Source organism: Elephantulus edwardii, unplaced genomic scaffold (assembly GCF_000299155.1).
Source record: "Elephantulus edwardii isolate Elephantulus edwardi_28Jun2011 unplaced genomic scaffold, EleEdw1.0 scaffold00037, whole genome shotgun sequence".
In the NCBI taxonomy this organism is placed as follows: domain Eukaryota; kingdom Metazoa; phylum Chordata; class Mammalia; order Macroscelidea; family Macroscelididae; genus Elephantulus; species Elephantulus edwardii.
This window is the reverse complement of record NW_006399787.1, coordinates 11,538,333-11,548,030: the sequence shown is the minus strand read 5'-3', so window position 1 is coordinate 11,548,030 and position 9,698 is coordinate 11,538,333.

The window sequence follows — 9,698 nt, the reverse complement described above, 5'->3', positions numbered from 1 at the left end:
CTCCTTATCACTAGGCCTTGGAAAGTGGTAGCAGCACCATTTGACTCAGGTCTGTCTGACCAGAGCTCACACTTTCAACCATTAAACAGCAAAAGAGGAGAGGGAGTGGTTCTGGCAGATGAAATGAAGGGATAGGCCCGCGACACAGTCAACATCTCCAGGATTAGCTGGAGATGTGGAGTCTGGGAGAAGACTGTTGTCTGCAATGCCTCCTGGCTCCAAGGTGCCTGGGAAGATGCATCACAATGTGTTACAGAGAGGTCAAAGAGAGTGTGATGTGTGACTAAGAGTCGGGTCATATCCTCGGAATGGTCCTTATTGGAACCCTGTAAAATGATAATAGCAACCATTTCTTGTCTGCCACCCCTCTGTCAGTTTGCCATACTGGAATGGCTTGTGGTTGCTGTAATGCTGGAAGTGATGACACTGGTATTTCAAACACCAGCAGGATCACCTGTGATATAGACAGGTTTTAGCGGAGCTTCCAGACTAAAACAGACTCGGATAAAAGGTCTAGTGATTTGTTTATCTGTAAAAGAAAGCCTTGTGTAATACAGCAGAACACTGTCCACTAGGTTTCTAGAAAAGTCACCTTGACCGGGAGGCCCTCGAAATGCATCCTCACGACAACAATAGACTCAAGCTCACATGGGATCCTGAAGACGGAGCAGGACCAAGCAATTCTCGTTTTGTGTTACACAGAGAGACCATGAGTCAGACAAACTTGACAGCAACTAACAATACCAGCAAGGTGTCCCTGTATGAGCCAGGGGCTACACATTTTTTTATCGCAAAGCTTTATAGCAACTAAGGGATCTGGTTATAATTCTTTCCAATTTTTCAGATGAAGAAACTGAGCTTCAGAATATTAAGAGACTTGCTTGCAGGGTCTGGATTTCAATCCAAGTTTGACAGTTCAAAGCCTGAACTCTCACACGTACGCCTTTCCGAGGGTGCCTGTGTGTAGAGGGTCATGATAAATGGTAGTGAAGATGAGAGGGGTGAGGACTTGGCCTTGAACACATTAAGAACCAGATATCTCAGTGAAGTGCATGAGAAATAGCAGCCTTAAGGAAAGATGAAAAGATCAGGGATGATGTAGTAGGGTAGGGGTGGCTGCCTAGCTAACTGTCAGATCTGGAGTCAAATAAAGAATCCTTGTGAGAAGGCTGAACCATTGACCACCGCCTTTAAATACAACAAGAGAGATCACTTTAAAACAGAAAGATAAAAGCCAGGAGAACTTCCTAGCAGGGCACAAGATTAAAAATAAATGATCACAATCTAGGGAAAAGGTAAAATCTTTAAGAATAGACCATTTCTAGTAAGATAGCAACTCTTCTGCAAACTGTGAAGTCCTGCGTCTATCGTGGCTGCAGGAGATGACTTGGGGGCTGGGTCTGATGATTTCTGGCCTGCAAGTGGGGAAAGCCAAGCCATTGGCTGCAGTCTGCTGCATCTGACCGTAAAGGGAGGAAAAAACAGGGCTGGGAAGAGGGTGAAGCTGGCAGACTCCAGGGAAAATAGGGGATTTGATGTTATCTGAAAGAGCCCTGGTGCCACAGGAAATTCCTGAATCAGCATTTGGATGCTAACTGAAATGTCAGTGGTTTCTAGTCACAAACCACTCCACAGGAAAAAGAAAGATACCGCAGTCTGCTTCTGTAAGGATTGTCATTCTTGTGCTATTATGTGCTAATGAGTCTACTGTGATTCATAGCAATCCTATGAATGACAGATCTGAACGTGTGCCATCCTTGTCATCTCTGATGGACGTGAGCGCGTAGTTACAGTCACCATGTCAATCCAGCTTGTTCAGGGTAGTCTTCTCCTGCGCTGACCCACAACCTTACCAAGTCTGATGCTTTTGTCCAATGGCTGGTCCCTCCTAACAATACACCTGAAGTATATGAGAGAAAACTTCACCATCCTTGTTTTCAAGGAGTACCTTGGACACACGTTATCTAAGACATACTTGTTAAGGATTCCAGCCTTGGAAATTTTTGAGGCAGTTTAACTTAGTCTCCTAAGGCCCCTATGAGTTGGAGTTGGCTCATGACAATGGGTTAGGTAACAGGTTTTGACCTTATTTGTTCATTTATCTCTTTGGGGACTTCACTCATTTAAATTATTCTTTCTTCTCTGTCTTCAACTGCTCTTACTTCCTGCTCCTTCACCACGAAAATATATTATTGTCTCTCTCACTTAAAACAACAACAACAAAAAGAAAAAAACACTTGTGCTACATAGAGGTTGCTCAGGGTTTGTTAAGGAGGAGAGGGTCCCAGTAAGCCCTCAGTAAGATGTTTTCAACTGGAATCATTTAAACTTATCAATCAAGAGGCAAGAAAAGAAAATCAACAATCAACAAAATGGATTGATGGAGTGATTGTAAAGTGGGCGAGCATATCATAGATGGTGAATATGGTGCAGAATATTTTGTTCATCTAGTCAGTGGGACAGCACCTACCATCATCCCCACCAAGAGGTAGAGGCTCTGTCTGTCTGAGAATTCCAAACTTAGAGGTGCTTGATTCATAGCACAACAATTGCCCCAAGCCTAAGCCCCAATTGTATTTTAGTTTTTGTTTATTTCCTTTGCAACTCTCAAACCATTTGACAGACTTAGATACATAACAAAGGATTTCCCCTGCAACTGTGAAAGCCTTAGACAGACTTAAGCACATAATAAAAGAAATCTTTTTCTGCCGCAGTTAAAAGGAAGCTCTGCACCCTCATCAGAAATCCCTTCTGCAGTCCTCAGACAATATTTTAAGATGGTAATCTCAGAACACTTAATTGTGCTTATGCAAAATCTATACCTAGATCAAAGAAGCTGTGGTTTGAACAACTGGACTGCCAAAAGAACAAACAGATATGTCTTGGGAAAAGTGCAGCCGGAATGCTCGTTGGAGGCAAAGATGGTGAAGCTTCATCTCTCATACTTTGGACCTGTTGCTAGAAGACGCTATTCTTTGGAAAGGGGTATCATGCTTGGAAATGTGGAGGGTCAGTGAAAGAGAGGAAGAACTTCAATAGATGAATTGACACAGTGACTGCAGCAACGAGCTAACGTGTGTCAGATATGATGAGGAAGGCATAGACTAGGACAGGGATCAAGTCTGTTGTTCATAAGTGTCAATGACACATGACAAAACCAACAGCAACAACATTCACTACTTTCTCAGCCTCCTCCCCTTGTCACATATTTTAAACTAACTAATCCAAGTAACTCTGGTTGAACTTTTTCTTTTTCTTTCTTTTTTTTTTTTTTTACTTTTTCTAAGATACACCTATTTATTCCTTTGGCAGTCCAGTTGTTTGGATCATAACAAGCCATGATTAACATTTGGAAGAAAGGGAATCCCAGAACACTTAAGTGTGCTCATATGAAACCTATCCCTAGACCAAGAAGCTATTGTCCAAAGAGAGCAAGGCAACATTACAAGGTTTAAAATCAAGAAAAGTGTGTCAGGGAGGTATCTTTTCTCTATATTTATTCAATCTGTATGCTGAATAATTCACGAAGCTGGACTCTGAAGGAGAATGTGGCATCAGGATCAGAGGAAGGTTCAACAACTTGCATTATGTAGATGATATAATGTTGCTTGCTAAAGTGAAGCCGACTTGAAGTGCTTGCTGCAGAAGATAAAAGACTGCAGCTTTCAATATGAATTGCATCTCAACATCAAGAATACAAAAATCCTCAGATAAGGAAAGAGTTCAGTTTTGTTGTTCATAGGGTCACTATGGGTCATATTTGACTTAAGGCCAACTAACAGCAAATCCAAATAGCACACATGCATGTTTCTAACCAATCACCACAAAGTCCTTCTTTGAGTTGTCTCGCCTGCAGCTTCCCTAATTTTGCAACTTCCAATCAGAATATTGTTCATTTAGTTCTTCATTTCACCTGATAAACATGCCTCTGTGACTCCACAATTTTGGAGCATTTGATTTTACTTTATGTCATCAGATGCGTCCCTGTTTAACGCTGTTTTGAACCTTCAATAAGCCTGTTCGCTTTTATTTTTAACAGAGTACATGTTTTTACTCACTGGAATTTTCAAGACTAGGATTCAAAGATGCATTTCCTCTGGCCATGTCAGGAACACCTCCCAGTCCCTTACTGAAGGTTACTAACCCATGTTATCTCACTTAGATCAATTGGCTCACAGGTTAGCAAGCCCTGGGGAAGTTAAATTATGATTGGAGCCATTGGAAAGATTCTCAACTTAATCTAGCTTTAGTAAAACAGCTGACAATTGGCTCAAAGAAGTGCTAAAGAAAGAGAAGGACTTACATGATGCTGTAGTAAAGCGTTTCTCTTATAATAGACTAGATGAAACCCCAGTCATGAATCTATGGAGTTAAGATGGAAGCATTTGTGATTACTGAAATCAGCTCCTTCCGCGATGTACTGAACATTCTGGTCTTGACCCTTTTATCCCTGGAGCCTCAGGATCTTTTAAAATAGTTTTTGTGTCCAGTCTTATCCTTGGCTGGATTAGAAGGCCAGTGGCTGAGCTGACTGTTGCCTATGAGCTCATTCAGATCTTAGGAACTAAACAAACTGCCAAGACTAACACATTGATGGCTCTACTATTGTAACAATTACAGTCTCTTAAGCAAAAGGGATTTAAGACATTTAGAGGCACTAAAGCTGGTACTTATTTTTGTGTAAAAAAGAAAAAATCTAGTTACTTTAAGAAAAATTGTTAAAGAATAAAATGAGCAACCTACCATTAGATAGGCTGTTCCTTGGAGAGGGACATCATGCTTGTCAAGGTAGAGGGACAGCAAAAGAGAGGAAGACCCTCAACCAGGTGGATTGACACAGTGACTGCAGCAAAGGGTTCAAGTGTGTCAGAGATTGTGAGGATGGCACAGGAATGGACAAGTTTCAGCTCTGTTGTTTACAGGGTCACTATGACTCATATTCAACCTTGAAGCATCTGACAACAAAAGATTAGACAAAACTCAACCTAAATCAGAACAGAGGGGCTTCTGGGACAAAGTGAACTTGTTCTCTTGTGGCTTTAAATCCTCAAAGAGAGACACCTATTTGAGTTAATAGGGACCGTGGTAATTTTTTCATCAACACTGATGCTACCCTGTCTCCTGTCAGCTCCATGTGTTTCTAGAAGCCTCTGGCCCAGAAGACTAAAGTCTCTAAAGTTGTTGGCATTGCTAAGCAAGTGCAAACCCTAACCCACTCTAAGCTCACTCCCACATCTTTTCAGCCCCATGGAGAATCTATATTCTTTTTTACTTAGTATGATGTCCCAGTTAATTCAGCAGGAAGAGGCTTATTAGCAAAGCAGAATTGTCATATACAATTTACCACAAAGAGTGACATATTACTGGTATTCTCTGACAGAAACCACAAAATTGAGGGAACATCTTAGGAGATTTTTTTTGTTACTTATAAACACTTAGCTCCAATGGTAAAAAAGACTCTCTTCCTTTTGCTGCTCATTTAACCAGCCTCTCTGTGGTACCAGACACCCTGTGGGCCACGACTCCCACAGATGTTGTCTGAGTGCTGTCCGTAGAGCTCATTTTCATCCAAGTCAATACCTCCAAATCTTTGCCTAAAATGCACCCCGCCCCACTCTGTACCTTTTAAGAAACGGGGGGGGGGGGGAAGATTTACTCCAGTAATTCAGGATTTTCTTCCAAAAAGCTAAATTATTCCCTGTACTAGCTCTTGTAATGCTAGCATTTTCTCTGATAAAAGCCAGATAATCATGGCTAGAGGTTTGCACAGAGGCTACATTTTGGTTCCTGGCTGTCCTTTAGTTTCCAATCCCCATCTACTATTTCGTAACCTCTTATTTTACAGTGGTTGCACTTTGCAGTGTATCCTTCATTATTCCCCCGAATTCTGATAGCCACTATTTGTTTGCTTTGATATGAGGAATGGGGGAATAATGCACTTAGACTGTGATGCCTCTGGGATTCACCAAGTCTTTCCCCTCCCTCCTCCCTCACCTCCAACTATTTTTCTCAGACTTTACATTGAGGAGTATGAATGTTGTGACAAATCCATGAATCCAGTTCATTACAGTATGATTTATTGGCCTGAACTAAATCTCAACAAGCTTATCTCAAAGACAACATACTTCTGTTAGAACAACTGGCTAGTGCTGGACACAAAACCTCTAAATAGAAATTGCAACTGACTCAGACTTCAGTTAAGTATTTAGGATATATAATCTCAACAAAGGGGATAACTTGTTATGTGCCACTGAGTCACTTGCAACTCATAGTGACCCAACATACAACAGCTCTGAACCTTTGCTCTATCTTGAGCCAACCTCATCGTCTCTGACATACCTATCCCTATAACCCCAGTCACTGAGTTAATCCATCTCATCCACTGTCTTCCTTTCTTTTTTTTTGTGGGTTTTTTTTTTGGTGTTTGTCTTCCTTTCTTGTGCTGCCCCTCTACCCTTCCAAGCTCCCAAAAGAAAAGGAATTATCCTAACTTTCCCTGTCCCCAGTGCAAACAAACAGCAACAACAACAAAGCTATGAGGATTTGGGGGATTTTGTAGATATTGAAGAATTTGAAAACCAATTTTTTTTTCTAGACAGTTGCATCAGAGCCTGTACAGCCTCTGATCTTTTGAGTTTCAGAGGATGGCAAAATGGCCATACTGATGGCAAAAGAGTCCATAATATCTCAACCTTAGGATTCTCTAATTACCATTTAGATCTTTCATTTCTCATTCACAAGGTGTCTGCTAATGCCTTTGGGATCCTCACTCAGAAACACGGGGAACAACAAAGCCTGGTTAGATACATAACCTTCCACTAGACAGAGTCACCAGAGGCTACCCTCTTAGCCTCAGAGCAGTTAATGCCATAGCCAGACTGGCAGAAGCAAAAGCAGACGCGAGTCTGAGGAATTCCACATGCAGTGTCTGTCTTTTTAAACTACACCATAACACAACATTTCTCAGTTGACAGGCTGACTTCTTATGAGATCCTCCTCCTGGCTGCTCCAACATTAATACATACAATAGCCTACAGAAACCCATCTCCCTGTTACCCACAAGTCATATAAACTTCTATGTCCACAGAGCTTCAGAACTCAACCCTTCGCCATCTGACTGACTCATAGCTACTCCTCCAATTTCTACCTGTTCTCAAGGCTGTAAATCACACAGGAGGAGATTGCCCGTGTTTCCCCCATGGAGCTGTTATTGGATTGCAATCATCAGAGAAGTGTTCCTTTGGGTTAGCTGCATATCTTCTTATGGACTATGCCATAAAAATCTTCTTAAAATACAACAGATGGTTCTCATTGCCAACGGAAGAGCGTAAACAGGCAGGTTGCTCTTTTAACAACATCACTGGGTTACAGATTATAGCTAATGATAAATCTATCCTTTCCAGATCTTTACATGTTCCTAAGTTCATGATTTTGCATATGGATCTTCAAATTAGACAAAATAAAAGAATAAAAACTGTGAATAAATATTAATGGCATATATTTTATTAAAGTTTCTGTGAAGATTACAAACTATTACTGACTCTACCATCAACATCAAGAAAACAAAGATTCTCACCACTGACTGGGCCGATTTGCAGCAACATGATAGATAATGAAGAGATTGAGATTGTTGACAGCTTCAGTTTGCTTGGCTCTACAATCAACACTCTTGACACCAGCAGCCAGGAAATTAAAGGATGAATTGCTTTGGAAAAGTTTACTGTCAGAGACCTCTCCAAGGTATTGAGGAGTAATGATGTCAGTCTGGAGACTAAGGTGCACCTGATAAAGGCCATGATCTTTGCAATTACTTGCTATACATCAGAGAGCTGGACAATGACTAGGGATGGTAGAGGAAGAGTTGATGCCTTTGAGCTGTAGTACTGGAGAAGAGTATTGAATACACCACGGACTGCTAGGAGAACAAACAAGTTCATCCTGGAGAGGGTGAAGCCAGGCTCCTCCTTGGAAGCAAGGATTCTGAAGCTTCATCTGACATACTTTGGACATGTTGCAAGGTGGGATCAGTCCTTGGAGAGGGACATCATGCTTGGGAGGGTAGAGGGACAGCACAGGAGAGGAAGACCCTTGATGAGAATTGATTCTGTCACTGGTGTAATGGGAATAGGTGTGTCAGAGGCAATAAGATTGGCAAGAGATAGAGCAGGGTTTAGGGCTCTTGTATGTAGGATCACTATGAGTCGCAGGCACTTGATGGCACATAACAACAATAACAACAAACCACCATTATTACCCTGAGAAGCCTCTTTGTATGTCTTCAGGAAAATTTCTCTTCATGCTTAAATGGCAGTTGAACTTTCTACAAGTCCCATCATCAAATGGATATATTTTAGGAATAGTATGCATACTCTCACATTGGGTGGAAGCTTTTCCATGTGAAAACAGCTCCTTATATTTTGATAATCAAGAAGTTATTAAAGAATATCAACACCATATGAAAAGCTCAAAAAACTCTCCACATTAATCAATAGTGTAATTAAAACCCAAAGAGACAAACGATTTGTATTATTGACCCAACCCTGGGCTAAAATGTTCCCCATTATCTTTGAAAATTTGATATTTAATCCATTTGGAAAACACAAATTTGCTTCTTATGAGATAGTTACTGGCATATCTTGCCATATGTGGCTATAAGATACTTACTGGCAGTAATTGACATATATGGCTAATAAGGACTCTAGATTAATACACCAGGGTATTTTAAAAAATTACCAATTTTTAGGGAGCTCTGGTAGCCTAGTGGTAAGAAGCTGCACTGCAATCTGGAAGGCACAAAGTTCAAAACCACTAGATGCTCCACTTGAGAATGAGGGATAATCTCCACCTGTACCAGTCAGATCTGATTCAACAGTACACACACACACACACACACACACACACTCATCATCATCATCATCAATGTTACTAAAATGACCAGTCTTTGATGTATTATTTTTAAAACTTATTGCTCCTAAATTAAAGATAATTTTAAATAATGTTGTTGTTAAATGTCATTGAGTCGAGTATGACTTGTAGTGATCTTCTGAACCTATTTCTGTCCTATGCCTTCTTTATTATCTCTGACACATTTGAAACCATTGCTGCAAAAAAAAAAAAAGAAACCATTGCTGCAGTCACTGTATCAATTCATCTTGTATTACCCTGCCTCTCTTTCATTGACTCTCCACCCTTCCGAGCATGATGTCCCTCTCCAAAGAATAGCATCTCCTAACGAGATGCCCAAAGTATGTGAGATGAAGCCTCACCTTCCTTGCCTTTAAGGAGCACTCTTGCTTGTCTTTCCCCAAAACATTTCTGTTTGTTCTTTTGGCAGTTCCTGGGGTATTCAGTGTTCTCTTCCAACACCACAACTCAAAGGCATCAATGCTTCTGTCATCCTTATTCACTGTCCAACTCTCAGATGCATAGCATAATCTGAAATAGGTGTAAATTAATCTTCAACCTGAATCATCACTCTTCAGTAATTTGGAGAGGCACCTGGAAGCAGGTTTGCCCAGTGCAATATCTCCCTGACTGCTCGTATCAAGGGTGCTGATTGTCAACCCAATTAAGATGAAATTCTTGAAAATTTCAATCATCTCCCCATCTATCATGATGATGCTTATCGATCCAGTTATGAGAATTTTTGGTCTGTTTTCTTGATGTTGGGATCCAGTCCATATTGAAGTCTGTCGTCT